Genomic DNA, 20,305 nt, shown 5'->3' on the forward strand with positions numbered 1-20,305 from the left:
CTGCACCCCTATTTATTTGATGTAAGATGCGATCATCTGGCGGCTACTCACAGCCAGCAGTGAGCAAAGATCACTTGACGAAACATGCCTGCGTCCCCATTTATTTTATGTAGGACGCCATCATCTGGCTTCTACTAACAGCACTGAGCAAAGTTCACTTGACGAAACTCGCCTGAGTCCCTATTTATTTGATGTAGGATGCGATCATCTGGCGGCTACTCACAGCACTAAACAAAGTTCACTTGACTAAATACGCCTGAGTTCCTATGTATTTGATGTAGGATGCGATCATCTGGCGGCTACTCACAGCACTGAGCAAAGTGCACTTGACGAAACAGGCCTCCGTCCCTATTTATATGATGTAGGACGCCATCATCTGGCGGCTACTAACAGCAGTGAGCAAAGTTCACTTGACGAAACAGGCCTGAGTCCTTATTTATTTCATGTAGGATGCGATCATCTGGCGGCTACTCACAGAACTGAGCACAGTTCACTTGACGAAACATGCCTGCGTCCCCATTTATTTTATGTAGGACGCCATTATCTGGCGGCTACTAACAGCACTGAGCAAAGTTCACTTGACTAAACAGGCCTGAGTGACCATCTATTTGATGTAGGACGCCATCATCTGGCGGCTACTAACAGCAGTGAGCAAAGTTCACTTGACAATACAGGCCTGAGTCCCTATTTATTTCATGTAGGATGCGATCATCTAGCGGCTACTCACAGCACTGAGCACAGTTCACTTGACTGAACACGCCTGAGCCCCTATTTATTTGATATAGGATGCGATCATCTGGCGGCTACTCACAGCACTGAGCAAAGAGCACTTGACGAAACGGGCCTGCGTCCCTATTTATTCGATGTAGGATGCGATCATCTGGCGGCTACTCACAGCACTGAGCAAAGTTCACTTGACTAAACTCGCCTGAGTCCCTATTTATTTGATGTAGGATGCGATCATCTGGCGGCTACTCACAGCACTGAGCAAAGTTCACTTGACGAAACAGGCCTGCGTCCCTATTTATTTGATGTAGGATGCGATCATCTGGCGGCTACTCACAGCACTGAGCAAAGTTCACTTGACTAAACACGCCTGAGTTCCTATTTATTTGATGTAGGATGCGATCATCTGGCTACTCACAGCACTGAGCAAAGTGTACTTGACGAAACAGGCCTGCGTCCCTATTTATTTGATGTAGGATGCGATCATCTGGCAGCTACTCACTGCACTGAGCAAAGTTCACGTGATGAAACAGGCCTGCGCCCCTATTTATTTGATGTAAGATGCGATCATCTGGCGGCTACTCACAGCCAGCAGTGAGCAAAGATCACTTGACGAAACATGCCTGCGTCCCCATTTATTTTATGTAGGACGCCATCATCTGGTGGCTACTAACAGCACTGAGCAAAGTTCACTTGACGAAACTCGCCTGAGTCCCTATTTATTTGATGTAGGATGCGATCATCTGGCGGCTACTCACAGCACTGAGCAAAGTTCACTTGACTAAATACGCCTGAGTTCCTATGTATTTGATGTAGGATGCGATCATCTGGCGGCTACTCACAGCACTGAGCAAAGTGCACTTGACGAAACAGGCCTCCGTCCCTATTTATATGATGTAGGACGCCATCATCTGGCGGCTACTAACAGCAGTGAGCAAAGTTCACTTGACGAAACAGGCCTGAGTCCTTATTTATTTCATGTAGGATGCGATCATCTGGCGGCTACTCACAGAACTGAGCACAGTTCACTTGACGAAACATGCCTGCGTCCCCATTTATTTTATGTAGGACGCCATCATCTGGCGGCTACTAACAGCACTGAGCAAAGTTCACTTGACGAAACTCGCCTGAGTCCCTATTTATTTGATGTAGGATGCGATCATCTGGCAGCTACTCACAGCACTGAGCAAAGTTCACTTGACGAAACTCGCCTGAGTCCCTATTTATTTGATGTAGCATGCGATCATCTGGCGGCTACTCACAGCACTGAGCAAAGTTCACATGACTAAACACGCCTGAGTTCCTATTTATTTGATGTAGGATAAGATCATCTGGCGGCTACTCACAGCACTGAGCAAAGTACACTTGACGAAACAGGCCTGCGTCCCTAATTATTTGATGTAGGATGCGATCATCTGGCGGCTACTAACAGCACTGAGCAAAGTTCACTTGACAAAACAGGGCCGAGTCCCTATCTATTTGATGTAGGATGCGATCATCTGGCGGCTACTCACAGCACTCCGCAAAGTTCACTTGACTAAACAGGCCTGAGTGACCATCTATTTGATGTAGGACGCCATCATCTGGCGGCTACTAACAGCAGTGAGCAAAGTTCACTTGACGAAACAGGCCTGAGTCCCTATTTATTTCATGTAGGATGCGATCATCTAGCGGCTACTGACAGCACTGAGCACAGTTCACTTGACTGAACACGCCTGAGCCCCTATTTATTTGATATAGGATGCGATCATCTGGCGGCTACTCACAGCACTGAGCAAAAAGCACTTGACGAAACGGGCCTGCGTCCCTATTTATTCGATGTAGGATGCGATCATCTGGCGGCTACTCACAGCACTGAGCAAAGTTCACTTGACTAAACTCGCCTGAGTCCCTATTTATTTGATGTAGGATGCGATCATCTGGCGGCTACTCACATCACTGAGCAAAGTTCACTTGACGAAACAGGCCTGCGTCCCTATTTATTTGATGTAGGATGTGATCATCTGGCGGCTACTCACAGCACTGAGCAAAGTTCACTTGACTAAACACGCCTGAGTTCCTATTTATTTGATGTAGGATGCGATCATCTGGCTACTCACAGCACTGAGCAAAGTGTACTTGACGAAACAGGCCTGCGTCCCTATTTATTTGATGTAGGATGCGATTATCTGGCAGCTACTCACTGCACTGAGCAAAGTTCACGTGATGAAACAGGCCTGCGCCCCTTTTTTTTTTATGTAAGATGCGATCATCTGGCGGCTACTCAGAGCCAGCAGTGAGCAAAGATCACTTGACGAAACATGCCTGCGTCCCCATTTATTTTATGTAGGACGCCATCATCTGGCGGCTACTAACAGCACTGAGCAAAGTTCACTTGACGAAACTCGCCTGAGTCCCTATTTATTTGATGTAGGATGCGATCATCTGGCGGCTACTCACAGCACTGAGCAAAGTTCACTTGACTAAATACGCCTGAGTTCCTATGTATTTGATGTAGGATGCGATCATCTGGCGGCTACTCACAGCACTGAGCAAAGTGCACTTGACGAAACAGGCCTCCGTCCCTATTTATATGATGTAGGACGCCATCATCTGGCGGCTACTAAAAGCAAGTGAGCAAAGTTCACTTGACGAAACAGGCCTGAGTCCTTATTTATTTCATGCAGGATGCGATCATCTGGCAGCTACTCACAGCATTGAGAAAAAATTCACTTGACGAAACGGGCCTGCGTCCCTATTTCTTTGATGTAAGATGCGATAATCTGGCGGCTACTCACAGCACTGAGCAAAGATCACTTGACGAAACATGCCTGCGTCCCCATTTATTTTATCTAGGACGCCATCATCTGGCGGCTACTAACAGCACTGAGCAAAGTTCACTTGACTAAACACGCCTAAGTCCCTATTTATTTGATGTAGGATGCGATCATCGGGCGGCTACTCACAGCACTGAGCAAAGTTCACCTGACTAAACACGCCTGAGTCCCTATTTATTTGATGTAGGATGCGATCATCTGGCGGCTACTCACAGCACTGAGCAAACTTCGCATGACTAAACACGCCTGAGTCCCTATTTATTTGATGTAGGATGCGATCATCTGGCGGCTACTCTTAGCACTCAGCAAAGTGCACTTGACGAAACAGGCCTGAGTCTCTATTTATTTGATGTAGTATGCGATCATCTGGCGGCTACTCACAGCACTGAGCAAAGTTCACTTGACTAAACACGCCTGAGTCCCTATTTATTTGATGTAGGATGAGATCATCTGGCGGCTACTAACAGCACTGAGCAAAGTTCACTTGACAAAACAGGCCCGAGTCCCTATCTATTTGATGTAGGATGCGATCATCTGGCGGCTACTCACAGCCAGCAGTGAGCAAAGATCACTTGACGAAACATGCCTGCGTCCCCATTTATTTTATGTAGGACGCCATCATCTGGCTTCTACTAACAGCACTGAGCAAAGTTCACTTGACGAAACTCGCCTGAGTCCCTATTTATTTGATGTAGGATGCGATCATCTGGCGGCTACTCACAGCACTAAACAAAGTTCACTTGACTAAATACGCCTGAGTTCCTATGTATTTGATGTAGGATGCGATCATCTGGCGGCTACTCACAGCACTGAGCAAAGTGCACTTGACGAAACAGGCCTCCGTCCCTATTTATATGATGTAGGACGCCATCATCTGGCGGCTACTAACAGCAGTGAGCAAAGTTCACTTGACGAAACAGGCCTGAGTCCTTATTTATTTCATGTAGGATGCGATCATCTGGCGGCTACTCACAGAACTGAGCACAGTTCACTTGACGAAACATGCCTGCGTCCCCATTTATTTTATGTAGGACGCCATTATCTGGCGGCTACTAACAGCACTGAGCAAAGTTCACTTGACTAAACAGGCCTGAGTGACCATCTATTTGATGTAGGACGCCATCATCTGGCGGCTACTAACAGCAGTGAGCAAAGTTCACTTGACAATACAGGCCTGAGTCCCTATTTATTTCATGTAGGATGCGATCATCTAGCGGCTACTCACAGCACTGAGCACAGTTCACTTGACTGAACACGCCTGAGCCCCTATTTATTTGATATAGGATGCGATCATCTGGCGGCTACTCACAGCACTGAGCAAAGAGCACTTGACGAAACGGGCCTGCGTCCCTATTTATTCGATGTAGGATGCGATCATCTGGCGGCTACTCACAGCACTGAGCAAAGTTCACTTGACTAAACTCGCCTGAGTCCCTATTTATTTGATGTAGGATGCGATCATCTGGCGGCTACTCACAGCACTGAGCAAAGATCACTTGACGAAACATGCCTGCGTCCCCATTTATTTTATCTAGGACGCCATCATCTGGCGGCTACTAACAGCACTGAGCAAAGTTCACTTGACTAAACACGCCTAAGTCCCTATTTATTTGATGTAGGATGCGATCATCGGGCGGCTACTCACAGCACTGAGCAAAGTTCACCTGACTAAACACGCCTGAGTCCCTATTTATTTGATGTAGGATGCGATCATCTGGCGGCTACTCACAGCACTGAGCAAACTTCGCATGACTAAACACGCCTGAGTCCCTATTTATTTGATGTAGGATGCGATCATCTGGCGGCTACTCACAGCACTCAGCAAAGTGCACTTGACGAAACAGGCCTGAGTCCCTATTTATTTGATGTAGTATGCGATCATCTGGCGGCTACTCACAGCACTGAGCAAAGTTCACTTGACTAAACACGCCTGAGTCCCTATTTATTTGATGTAGGATGCGATCATCTGGCGGCTACTCACAGCACTGAGCAAAGTTCACATGACTAAACACGCCTGAGTTCCTATTTATTTGATGTAGGATGAGATCATCTGGCGGCTACTCACAGCACTGAGCAAAGTACACTTGACGAAACAGGCCTGCGTCCCTATTTATTTGATGTAGGATGCGATCATCTGGCGGCTACTCACAGCACTGAGCAAAGTTCACTTGACTAAACACGCCTGAGTTCCTATTTATTTGATGTAGGATGCGATCATCTGGCGGCTACTAACAGCACTGAGCAAAGTTCACTTGACAAAACAGGCCCGAGTCCCTATCTATTTGATGTAGGATGCGATCATCTGGCGGCTACTCACAGCACTGAGCAAAGTTCACTTGACTAAACACGCCTGAGTCCCTATTTATTTGACATAGGACGCGATTATCTGGCAGCTACTCACAGCACTGAGCAAAGATCACTTGACGAAACATGCCTGCGTCCCCATTTATTTTAAGTAGGACGCCATCATCTGGCGGCTACTAACAGCACTGAGCAAAGTTCACTTGACGAAACAGGCCCGAGTCCCTATCTATTTGATGTAGGATGCGATCACCTGGCAGCTACTCACAGCACTGAGCAAAGTTCACTTGACTAAACAGGCCTGAGTGACCATCTATTTGATGTAGGACGCCATCATCTGGCGGCTACTAACAGCAGTGAGCAAAGTTCACTTGACGAAACAGGCCTGAGTCCCTATTTATTTCATGTAGGATGCGATCATCTAGCGGCTACTCACAGCACTGAGCACAGTTCACTTGACGAAACTCGCCTGAGTCCCTATTTATTTGATGTAGGATGCGATCATCTGGCGGCTACTCACAGCACTGAGCAAAGTTCACTTGACTAAATACGCCTGAGCTCCTATGTATTTGATGTAGGATGCGATCATCTGGCGGCTACTAACAGCAGTGAGCAAAGTTCACTTGACGAAACAGGCCTGAGTCCTTATTTATTTCATGTAGGATGCGATCATCTGGCGGCTACTCACAGAACTGAGCACAGTTGACTTGACGAAACATGCCTGCGTCCCCATTTATTTTATGTAGGACGCCATCATCTGGCGGCTACTAACAGCACTGAGCAAAGTTCACTTGACGAAACTCGCCTGAGTCCCTATTTATTTGATGTAGGATGCGATCATCTGGCAGCTACTCACAGCACTGAGCAAAGTTCACTTGACGAAACACGCCTGAGTCCCTATTTATTTGATGTAGCATGCGATCATCTGGCGGCTACTCACAGCACTGAGCAAAGTTCACATGACTAAACACGCCTGAGTTCCTATTTTTTTGATGTAGGATGAGATCATCTGGCGGCTACTCACAGCACTGAGCAAAGTACACTTGACGAAACAGGCCTGCGTCCCTATTTATTTGATGTAGGATGCGATCATCTGGCGGCTACTCACAGCACTGAGCAAAGTTCACTTGACTAAACACGCCTGAGTTCCTATTTATTTGATGTAGGATGCGATCATCTGGCTACTCACAGCACTGAGCAAAGTTCACTTGACGAAACTCGCCTGAGTCCCTATTTATTTGATGTAGCATGCGATCATCTGGCGGCTACTCACAGCACTGAGCAAAGTGTACTTGACGAAACAGGCCTGCGTCCCTATTTATTTGATGTAGGATGCGATCATCTGGCAGCTACTCACTGCACTGAGCAAAGTTCACGTGATGAAACAGGCCTGCACCCCTATTTATTTGATGTAAGATGCGATCATCTGGCGGCTACTCACAGCCAGCAGTGAGCAAAGATCACTTGACGAAACATGCCTGCGTCCCCATTTATTTTATGTAGGACGCCATCATCTGGCTTCTACTAACAGCACTGAGCAAAGTTCACTTGACGAAACTCGCCTGAGTCCCTATTTATTTGATGTAGGATGCGATCATCTGGCGGCTACTCACAGCACTAAACAAAGTTCACTTGACTAAATACGCCTGAGTTCCTATGTATTTGATGTAGGATGCGATCATCTGGCGGCTACTCACAGCACTGAGCAAAGTGCACTTGACGAAACAGGCCTCCGTCCCTATTTATATGATGTAGGACGCCTTCATCTGGCGGCTACTAACAGCAGTGAGCAAAGTTCACTTGACGAAACAGGCCTGAGTCCTTATTTATTTCATGTAGGATGCGATCATCTGGCGGCTACTCACAGAACTGAGCACAGTTCACTTGACGAAACATGCCTGCGTCCCCATTTATTTTATGTAGGACGCCATTATCTGGCGGCTACTAACAGCACTGAGCAAAGTTCACTTGACTAAACAGGCCTGAGTGACCATCTATTTGATGTAGGACGCCATCATCTGGCGGCTACTAACAGCAGTGAGCAAAGTTCACTTGACAATACAGGCCTGAGTCCCTATTTATTTCATGTAGGATGCGATCATCTAGCGGCTACTCACAGCACTGAGCACAGTTCACTTGACTGAACACGCCTGAGCCCCTATTTATTTGATATAGGATGCGATCATCTGGCGGCTACTCACAGCACTGAGCAAAGAGCACTTGACGAAACGGGCCTGCGTCCCTATTTATTCGATGTAGGATGCGATCATCTGGCGGCTACTCACAGCACTGAGCAAAGTTCACTTGACTAAACTCGCCTGAGTCCCTATTTATTTGATGTAGGATGCGATCATCTGGCGGCTACTCACAGCACTGAGCAAAGTTCACTTGACGAAACAGGCCTGCGTCCCTATTTATTTGATGTAGGATGCGATCATCTGGCGGCTACTCACAGCACTGAGCAAAGTTCACTTGACTAAACACGCCTGAGTTCCTATTTATTTGATGTAGGATGCGATCATCTGGCTACTCACAGCACTGAGCAAAGTGTACTTGACGAAACAGGCCTGCGTCCCTATTTATTTGATGTAGGATGCGATCATCTGGCAGCTACTCACTGCACTGAGCAAAGTTCACGTGATGAAACAGGCCTGCGCCCCTATTTATTTGATGTAAGATGCGATCATCTGGCGGCTACTCACAGCCAGCAGTGAGCAAAGATCACTTGACGAAACATGCCTGCGTCCCCATTTATTTTATGTAGGACGCCATCATCTGGTGGCTACTAACAGCACTGAGCAAAGTTCACTTGACGAAACTCGCCTGAGTCCCTATTTATTTGATGTAGGATGCGATCATCTGGCGGCTACTCACAGCACTGAGCAAAGTTCACTTGACTAAATACGCCTGAGTTCCTATGTATTTGATGTAGGATGCGATCATCTGGCGGCTACTCACAGCACTGAGCAAAGTGCACTTGACGAAACAGGCCTCCGTCCCTATTTATATGATGTAGGACGCCATCATCTGGCGGCTACTAACAGCAGTGAGCAAAGTTCACTTGACGAAACAGGCCTGAGTCCTTATTTATTTCATGTAGGATGCGATCATCTGGCGGCTACTCACAGAACTGAGCACAGTTCACTTGACGAAACATGCCTGCGTCCCCATTTATTTTATGTAGGACGCCATCATCTGGCGGCTACTAACAGCACTGAGCAAAGTTCACTTGACGAAACTCGCCTGAGTCCCTATTTATTTGATGTAGGATGCGATCATCTGGCAGCTACTCACAGCACTGAGCAAAGTTCACTTGACGAAACTCGCCTGAGTCCCTATTTATTTGATGTAGCATGCGATCATCTGGCGGCTACTCACAGCACTGAGCAAAGTTCACATGACTAAACACGCCTGAGTTCCTATTTATTTGATGTAGGATAAGATCATCTGGCGGCTACTCACAGCACTGAGCAAAGTACACTTGACGAAACAGGCCTGCGTCCCTAATTATTTGATGTAGGATGCGATCATCTGGCGGCTACTAACAGCACTGAGCAAAGTTCACTTGACAAAACAGGGCCGAGTCCCTATCTATTTGATGTAGGATGCGATCATCTGGCGGCTACTCACAGCACTCCGCAAAGTTCACTTGACTAAACAGGCCTGAGTGACCATCTATTTGATGTAGGACGCCATCATCTGGCGGCTACTAACAGCAGTGAGCAAAGTTCACTTGACGAAACAGGCCTGAGTCCCTATTTATTTCATGTAGGATGCGATCATCTAGCGGCTACTCACAGCACTGAGCACAGTTCACTTGACTGAACACGCCTGAGCCCCTATTTATTTGATATAGGATGCGATCATCTGGCGGCTACTCACAGCACTGAGCAAAAAGCACTTGACGAAACGGGCCTGCGTCCCTATTTATTCGATGTAGGATGCGATCATCTGGCGGCTACTCACAGCACTGAGCAAAGTTCACTTGACTAAACTCGCCTGAGTCCCTATTTATTTGATGTAGGATGCGATCATCTGGCGGCTACTCACAGCACTGAGCAAAGTTCACTTGACGAAACAGGCCTGCGTCCCTATTTATTTGATGTAGGATGTGATCATCTGGCGGCTACTCACAGCACTGAGCAAAGTTCACTTGACTAAACACGCCTGAGTTCCTATTTATTTGATGTAGGATGCGATCATCTGGCTACTCACAGCACTGAGCAAAGTGTACTTGACGAAACAGGCCTGCGTCCCTATTTATTTGATGTAGGATGCGATTATCTGGCAGCTACTCACTGCACTGAGCAAAGTTCACGTGATGAAACAGGCCTGCGCCCCTATTTATTTGATGTAAGATGCGATCATCTGGCGGCTACTCACAGCCAGCAGTGAGCAAAGATCACTTGACGAAACATGCCTGCGTCCCCATTTATTTTATGTAGGACGCCATCATCTGGCGGCTACTAACAGCACTGAGCAAAGTTCACTTGACGAAACTCGCCTGAGTCCCTATTTATTTGATGTAGGATGCGATCATCTGGCGGCTACTCACAGCACTGAGCAAAGTTCACTTGACTAAATACGCCTGAGTTCCTATGTATTTGATGTAGGATGCGATCATCTGGCGGCTACTCACAGCACTGAGCAAAGTGCACTTGACGAAACAGGCCTCCGTCCCTATTTATATGATGTAGGACGCCATCATCTGGCGGCTACTAAAAGCAAGTGAGCAAAGTTCACTTGACGAAACAGGCCTGAGTCCTTATTTATTTCATGCAGGATGCGATCATCTGGCAGCTACTCACAGCATTGAGAAAAAATTCACTTGACGAAACGGGCCTGCGTCCCTATTTCTTTGATGTAAGATGCGATAATCTGGCGGCTACTCACAGCACTGAGCAAAGATCACTTGACGAAACATGCCTGCGTCCCCATTTATTTTATCTAGGACGCCATCATCTGGCGGCTACTAACAGCACTGAGCAAAGTTCACTTGACTAAACACGCCTAAGTCCCTATTTATTTGATGTAGGATGCGATCATCGGGCGGCTACTCACAGCACTGAGCAAAGTTCACCTGACTAAACACGCCTGAGTCCCTATTTATTTGATGTAGGATGCGATCATCTGGCGGCTACTCACAGCACTGAGCAAACTTCGCATGACTAAACACGCCTGAGTCCCTATTTATTTGATGTAGGATGCGATCATCTGGCGGCTACTCTTAGCACTCAGCAAAGTGCACTTGACGAAACAGGCCTGAGTCTCTATTTATTTGATGTAGTATGCGATCATCTGGCGGCTACTCACAGCACTGAGCAAAGTTCACTTGACTAAACACGCCTGAGTCCCTATTTATTTGATGTAGGATGAGATCATCTGGCGGCTACTAACAGCACTGAGCAAAGTTCACTTGACAAAACAGGCCCGAGTCCCTATCTATTTGATGTAGGATGCGATCATCTGGCGGCTACTCACAGCCAGCAGTGAGCAAAGATCACTTGACGAAACATGCCTGCGTCCCCATTTATTTTATGTAGGACGCCATCATCTGGCTTCTACTAACAGCACTGAGCAAAGTTCACTTGACGAAACTCGCCTGAGTCCCTATTTATTTGATGTAGGATGCGATCATCTGGCGGCTACTCACAGCACTAAACAAAGTTCACTTGACTAAATACGCCTGAGTTCCTATGTATTTGATGTAGGATGCGATCATCTGGCGGCTACTCACAGCACTGAGCAAAGTGCACTTGACGAAACAGGCCTCCGTCCCTATTTATATGATGTAGGACGCCATCATCTGGCGGCTACTAACAGCAGTGAGCAAAGTTCACTTGACGAAACAGGCCTGAGTCCTTATTTATTTCATGTAGGATGCGATCATCTGGCGGCTACTCACAGAACTGAGCACAGTTCACTTGACGAAACATGCCTGCGTCCCCATTTATTTTATGTAGGACGCCATTATCTGGCGGCTACTAACAGCACTGAGCAAAGTTCACTTGACTAAACAGGCCTGAGTGACCATCTATTTGATGTAGGACGCCATCATCTGGCGGCTACTAACAGCAGTGAGCAAAGTTCACTTGACAATACAGGCCTGAGTCCCTATTTATTTCATGTAGGATGCGATCATCTAGCGGCTACTCACAGCACTGAGCACAGTTCACTTGACTGAACACGCCTGAGCCCCTATTTATTTGATATAGGATGCGATCATCTGGCGGCTACTCACAGCACTGAGCAAAGAGCACTTGACGAAACGGGCCTGCGTCCCTATTTATTCGATGTAGGATGCGATCATCTGGCGGCTACTCACAGCACTGAGCAAAGTTCACTTGACTAAACTCGCCTGAGTCCCTATTTATTTGATGTAGGATGCGATCATCTGGCGGCTACTCACAGCACTGAGCAAAGTTCACTTGACGAAACAGGCCTGCGTCCCTATTTATTTGATGTAGGATGCGATCATCTGGCGGCTACTCACAGCACTGAGCAAAGTTCACTTGACTAAACACGCCTGAGTTCCTATTTATTTGATGTAGGATGCGATCATCTGGCTACTCACAGCACTGAGCAAAGTGTACTTGACGAAACAGGCCTGCGTCCCTATTTATTTGATGTAGGATGCGATCATCTGGCAGCTACTCACTGCACTGAGCAAAGTTCACGTGATGAAACAGGCCTGCGCCCCTATTTATTTGATGTAAGATGCGATCATCTGGCGGCTACTCACAGCCAGCAGTGAGCAAAGATCACTTGACGAAACATGCCTGCGTCCCCATTTATTTTATGTAGGACGCCATCATCTGGTGGCTACTAACAGCACTGAGCAAAGTTCACTTGACGAAACTCGCCTGAGTCCCTATTTATTTGATGTAGGATGCGATCATCTGGCGGCTACTCACAGCACTGAGCAAAGTTCACTTGACTAAATACGCCTGAGTTCCTATGTATTTGATGTAGGATGCGATCATCTGGCGGCTACTCACAGCACTGAGCAAAGTGCACTTGACGAAACAGGCCTCCGTCCCTATTTATATGATGTAGGACGCCATCATCTGGCGGCTACTAACAGCAGTGAGCAAAGTTCACTTGACGAAACAGGCCTGAGTCCTTATTTATTTCATGTAGGATGCGATCATCTGGCGGCTACTCACAGAACTGAGCACAGTTCACTTGACGAAACATGCCTGCGTCCCCATTTATTTTATGTAGGACGCCATCATCTGGCGGCTACTAACAGCACTGAGCAAAGTTCACTTGACGAAACTCGCCTGAGTCCCTATTTATTTGATGTAGGATGCGATCATCTGGCAGCTACTCACAGCACTGAGCAAAGTTCACTTGACGAAACTCGCCTGAGTCCCTATTTATTTGATGTAGCATGCGATCATCTGGCGGCTACTCACAGCACTGAGCAAAGTTCACATGACTAAACACGCCTGAGTTCCTATTTATTTGATGTAGGATAAGATCATCTGGCGGCTACTCACAGCACTGAGCAAAGTACACTTGACGAAACAGGCCTGCGTCCCTAATTATTTGATGTAGGATGCGATCATCTGGCGGCTACTAACAGCACTGAGCAAAGTTCACTTGACAAAACAGGGCCGAGTCCCTATCTATTTGATGTAGGATGCGATCATCTGGCGGCTACTCACAGCACTCCGCAAAGTTCACTTGACTAAACAGGCCTGAGTGACCATCTATTTGATGTAGGACGCCATCATCTGGCGGCTACTAACAGCAGTGAGCAAAGTTCACTTGACGAAACAGGCCTGAGTCCCTATTTATTTCATGTAGGATGCGATCATCTAGCGGCTACTCACAGCACTGAGCACAGTTCACTTGACTGAACACGCCTGAGCCCCTATTTATTTGATATAGGATGCGATCATCTGGCGGCTACTCACAGCACTGAGCAAAAAGCACTTGACGAAACGGGCCTGCGTCCCTATTTATTCGATGTAGGATGCGATCATCTGGCGGCTACTCACAGCACTGAGCAAAGTTCACTTGACTAAACTCGCCTGAGTCCCTATTTATTTGATGTAGGATGCGATCATCTGGCGGCTACTCACAGCACTGAGCAAAGTTCACTTGACGAAACAGGCCTGCGTCCCTATTTATTTGATGTAGGATGTGATCATCTGGCGGCTACTCACAGCACTGAGCAAAGTTCACTTGACTAAACACGCCTGAGTTCCTATTTATTTGATGTAGGATGCGATCATCTGGCTACTCACAGCACTGAGCAAAGTGTACTTGACGAAACAGGCCTGCGTCCCTATTTATTTGATGTAGGATGCGATTATCTGGCAGCTACTCACTGCACTGAGCAAAGTTCACGTGATGAAACAGGCCTGCGCCCCTATTTATTTGATGTAAGATGCGATCATCTGGCGGCTACTCACAGCCAGCAGTGAGCAAAGATCACTTGACGAAACATGCCTGCGTCCCCATTTATTTTATGTAGGACGCCATCATCTGGCGGCTACTAACAGCACTGAGCAAAGTTCACTTGACGAAACTCGCCTGAGTCCCTATTTATTTGATGTAGGATGCGATCATCTGGCGGCTACTCACAGCACTGAGCAAAGTTCACTTGACTAAATACGCCTGAGTTCCTATGTATTTGATGTAGGATGCGATCATCTGGCGGCTACTCACAGCACTGAGCAAAGTGCACTTGACGAAACAGGCCTCCGTCCCTATTTATATGATGTAGGACGCCATCATCTGGCGGCTACTAAAAGCAAGTGAGCAAAGTTCACTTGACGAAACAGGCCTGAGTCCTTATTTATTTCATGCAGGATGCGATCATCTGGCAGCTACTCACAGCATTGAGAAAAAATTCACTTGACGAAACGGGCCTGCGTCCCTATTTCTTTGATGTAAGATGCGATAATCTGGCGGCTACTCACAGCACTGAGCAAAGATCACTTGACGAAACATGCCTGCGTCCCCATTTATTTTATCTAGGACGCCATCATCTGGCGGCTACTAACAGCACTGAGCAAAGTTCACTTGACTAAACACGCCTAAGTCCCTATTTATTTGATGTAGGATGCGATCATCGGGCGGCTACTCACAGCACTGAGCAAAGTTCACCTGACTAAACACGCCTGAGTCCCTATTTATTTGATGTAGGATGCGATCATCTGGCGGCTACTCACAGCACTGAGCAAACTTCGCATGACTAAACACGCCTGAGTCCCTATTTATTTGATGTAGGATGCGATCATCTGGCGGCTACTCTTAGCACTCAGCAAAGTGCACTTGACGAAACAGGCCTGAGTCTCTATTTATTTGATGTAGTATGCGATCATCTGGCGGCTACTCACAGCACTGAGCAAAGTTCACTTGACTAAACACGCCTGAGTCCCTATTTATTTGATGTAGGATGAGATCATCTGGCGGCTACTAACAGCACTGAGCAAAGTTCACTTGACAAAACAGGCCCGAGTCCCTATCTATTTGATGTAGGATGCGATCATCTGGCGGCTACTCACAGCACTGAGCAAAGTTCACTTGACTAAACAGGCCTGAGTGACCATCTATTTGATGTAGGACGCCATCATCTGGCGGCTACTAACAGCAGTGAGCAAAGTTGACTTGACGAAACAGGCCTGAGTCCCTATTTATTTCATGTAGGATGCGATCATCTAGCGGCTACTCACAGCACTGAGCACAGTTCACTTGACTGAACACGCCTGAGCCCCTATTTATATGATATAGGATGCGATCATCTGGCGGCTACTCACAGCACTGAGCAAAGAGCACTTGACGAAACGGGCCTGCGTCCCTCTTTATTCGATGTAGGATGCGATCATCTGGCGGCTACTCACAGCACTGAGCAAAGTTCACTTGACAAAACTCGCCTGAGTCCCTATTTATTTGATGTAGGATGCGATCATCTGGCGGCTACTCACAGCACTGAGCAAAGTTCACTTGACTAAACACGCCTGAGTTCCTATTTATTTGATGTAGGATGCGATCATCTGGCGGCTACTCACAGCACTGAGCAAAGTGCACTTGAAGAAACAGGCCTGCGTCCCTATTTATTTGATGTAGGATGCGATCATCTGGCGGCTACTCACAGCACTGAGCAAAGTTCACTTGACTAAACACGCCTGAGTTCCTATTTATTTGATGTAGGATGCGATCATCTGGCTACTCACAGCACTGAGCAAAGTTCACTTGACGAAACTCGCCTGAGTCCCTATTTATTTGATGTAGCATGCGATCATCTGGCGGCTACTCACAGCACTGAGCAAAGTGTACTTGACGAAACAGGCCTGCGTCCCTATTTATTTGATGTAGGATGCGATCATCTGGCAGCTACTCACTGCACTGAGCAAAGTTCACGTGATGAAACAGGCCTGCACCCCTATTTATTTGATGTAAGATGCGATCATCTGGCGGCTACTAACAGCACTGAGCAAAGTTCACTTGACGAAACTCGCCTGAGTCCTTATTTATTTGATGTAGGATGCGATCATCTGGCGGCTACTCACAGCACTGAGGAAAGTTCACTTGACTAAATACGCCTGAGTTCCTAAGTATTTGATGTAGGATGCGATCATCTGGCGGCTACTCACAGCACTGAGCAAAGTGCACTTGACGAAACAGGCCTCCGTCCCTATTTATATGATGTAGGACGCCATCATCTGGCGGCTACTAACAGCAGTGAGCAAAGTTCACTTGACGAAACAGGCCTGAGTCCTTATTTATTTCATGTAGGATGCGATCATCTGGCGGCTACTCACAGAACTGAGCACAGTTCACTTGACGAAACATGCCTGCGTCCCCATTTATTTTATGTAGGACGCCATCATCTGGCGGCTACTAACAGCACTGAGCAAAGTTCACTTGACGAAACTCGCCTGAGTCCCTATTTATTTGATGTAGGATGCGATCATCTGGCAGCTACTCACAGCACTGAGCAAAGTTCACTTGACGAAACTCGCCTGAGTCCCTATTTATTTGATGTAGCATGCGATCATCTGGCGGCTACTCACAGCACTGAGCAAAGTTCACATGACTAAACACGCCTGAGTTCCTATTTATTTGATGTAGGATGAGATCATCTGGCGGCTACTCACAGCACTGAGCAAAGTACACTTGACGAAACAGGCCTGCGTCCCTATTTATTTGATGTAGGATGCGATCATCTGGCGGCTACGAACAGCACTCAGCAAAGTTCACTTGACAAAACAGGGCCGAGTCCCTATCTATTTGATGTAGGATGCGATCATCTGGCGGCTACTCACAGCACTGCGCAAAGTTGACTTGACTAAACAGGCCTGAGTGACCATCTATTTGATGTAGGACGCCATCATCTGGCGGCTACTAACAGCAGTGAGCAAAGTTCACTTGACGAAACAGGCCTGAGTCCCTATTTATTTCATGTAGGATTCGATCATCTAGCGGCTACTCACAGCACTGAGCACAGTTCACTTGACTGAACACGCCTGAGCCCCTATTTATTTGATATAGGATGCGATCATCTGGCGGCTACTCACAGCACTGAGCAAAGAGCACTTGACGAAACGGGCCTGCGTCCCTATTTATTCGATGTAGGATGCGATCATCTGGCGGCTACTCACAGCACTGAGCAAAGTTCACTTGACTAAACTCGCCTGAGTCCCTATTTATTTGATGTAGGATGCGATCATCTGGTGGCTACTCACAGCACTGAGCAAAGTTCACTTGACGAAACAGGCCTGCGTCTCTATTTATTTGATGTAGGATGCGATCATCTGGCGGCTACTCACAGCACTGAGCAAAGTTCACTTGACTAAACACGCCTGAGTTCCTATTTATTTGATGTAGGATGCGATCATCTGGCTACTCACAGCACTGAGCAAAGTGTACTTGACGAAACCGGCCTGCGTCCCTATTTATTTGATGTAGGATGCGATCATCTGGCAGCTACTCACTGCACTGAGCAAAGTTCACGTGATGAAACAGGCCTGCGCCCCTATTTATTTGATGTAAGATGCGATCATCTGGCGGCTACTCACAGCCAGCAGTGAGCAAAGATCACTTGACGAAACATGCCTGCGTCCCCATTTATTTTATGTAGGACGCCATCATCTGGCGGCTACTAACAGCACTGAGCAAAGTTCACTTGACGAAACTCGCCTGAGTCCCTATTTATTTGATGTAGGATGCGATCATCTGGCGGCTACTCACAGCACTGAGCAAAGTTCACTTGACTAAATACGCCTGAGTTCCTATGTATTTGATGTAGGATGCGATCATCTGGCGGCTACTCACAGCACTGAGCAAAGTGCACTTGACGAAACAGGCCTCCGTCCCTATTTATATGATGTAGGACGCCATCATCTGGCGGCTACTAAAAGCAAGTGAGCAAAGTTCACTTGACGAAACAGGCCTGAGTCCTTATTTATTTCATGCAGGATGCGATCATCTGGCGGCTACTCACAGAACTGAGCACAGTTCACTTGACAAATCATGCCTGCGTCCCCATTTATTTTATGTAGGACGCCATCATCTGGCGGCTACTAACAGCACTGAGCAAAGTTCATTTGACGAAACTCGCCTGAGTCCCTATTTATTTGATGTAGGATGCGATCATCTGGCAGCTACTCACAGCACTGAGCAAAGTTCAGTTGACGAAACTCGCCTGAGTCCCTATTTATTTGATGTAGCATGCGATCATCTGGCGGCTACTCACAGCACTGAGCAAAGTTCACATGACTAAACATGCCTGAGTTCCTATTTATTTGATGTAGGATGAGATCATCTGGCTACTCACAGCACTGAGCAAAGTTCACTTGACGAAACTCGCCTGAGTCCCTATTTATTTGATGTAGCATGCGATCATCTGGCGGCTACTCACAGCACTGAGCAAAGTGTACTTGACGAAACAGGCCTGCGTCCCTATTTATTTGATGTAGGATGCGATCATCTGGCAGCTACTCACTGCACTGAGCAAAGTTCACGTGATGAAACAGGCCTGCACCCCTATTTATTTGATGTAAGATGCGATCATCTGGCGGCTACTCATAGCCAGCAGTGAGCAAAGATCACTTGACGAAACATGCCTGCGTCCCCATTTATTTTATGTAGGACGCCATCATCTGGCGGCTACTAACAGCACTGAGCAAAGTTCACTTGACGAAACTCGCCTGAGTCCCTATTTATTTGATGTAGGATGCGATCATCTGGCGGCTACTCACAGCACTGAGCAAAGTTCACTTGACTAAATACGCCTGAGTTCCTATGTATTTGATGTAGGATGCGATCATCTGGCGGCTACTCACAGCACTGAGCAAAGTGCACTTGACGAAACAGGCCTCCGTCCCTATTTATATGATGTAGGACGCCATCATCTGGCGGCTACTAACAGCAGTGAGCAAAGTTCACTTGACGAAACAGGCCTGAGTCCTTATTTATTTCATGTAGGATGCGATCATCTGGCGGCTACTCACAGAACTGAGCACAGTTCACTTGACGAAACATGCCTGCGTCCCCATTTATTTTATGTAGGACGCCATCATCTGGCGGCTACTAACAGCACTGAGCAAAGTTCACTTGACGAAACTCGCCTGAGTCCCTATTTATTTGATGTAGGATGCGATCATCTGGCAGCTACTCACAGCACTGAGCAAAGTTCACTTGACGAAACTCGCCTGAGTCCCTATTTATTTGATGTAGCATGCGATCATCTGGCGGCTACTCACAGCACTGAGCAAAGTTCACATGACTAAACACGCCTGAGTTCCTATTTATTTGATGTAGGATGAGATCATCTGGCGGCTACTCACAGCACTGAGCAAAGTACACTTGACGAAACAGGCCTGCGTCCCTATTTATTTGATGTAGGATGCGATCATCTGGCGGCTACTAACAGCACTGAGCAAAGTTCACTTGACAAAACAGGGCCGAGTCCCTTTCTATTTGATGTAGGATGCGATCATCTGGCGGCTACTCACAGCACTGCGCAAAGTTCACTTGACTAAACAGGCCTGAGTGACCATGTATTTGATGTAGGACGCCATCATCTGGCGGCTAGTAACAGCAGTGAGCAAAGTTCACTTGACGAAACAGGCCTGAGTCCCTATTTATTTCATGTAGGATGCGATCATCTAGCGGCTATTCACAGCACTGAGCACAGTTCACTTGACTGAACACGCCTGAGCCCCTGTTTATTTGATATAGGATGCGATCATCTGGCGGCTACTCACAGCACTGAGCAAAGAGCACTTGACGAAACGGGCCTGCGTCCCTATTTATTCGATGTAGGATGCGATCATCTGGCGGCTACTCACAGCACTGAGCAAAGTTCACTTGACTAAACTCGCCTGAGTCCCTATTTATTTGATGTAGGATGCGATCATCTGGCGGCTACTCACAGCACTGAGCAAAGTTCACTTGACGAAACAGGCCTGCGTCCCTATTTATTTGATGTAGGATGCGATCAT

This window comes from Haemaphysalis longicornis, unplaced genomic scaffold (assembly GCF_048455015.1).
Source record: "Haemaphysalis longicornis isolate Haplotype H1 unplaced genomic scaffold, Haemaphysalis longicornis Haplotype H1 scaffold_10, whole genome shotgun sequence".
NCBI lineage: Eukaryota > Metazoa > Arthropoda > Arachnida > Ixodida > Ixodidae > Haemaphysalis > Haemaphysalis longicornis.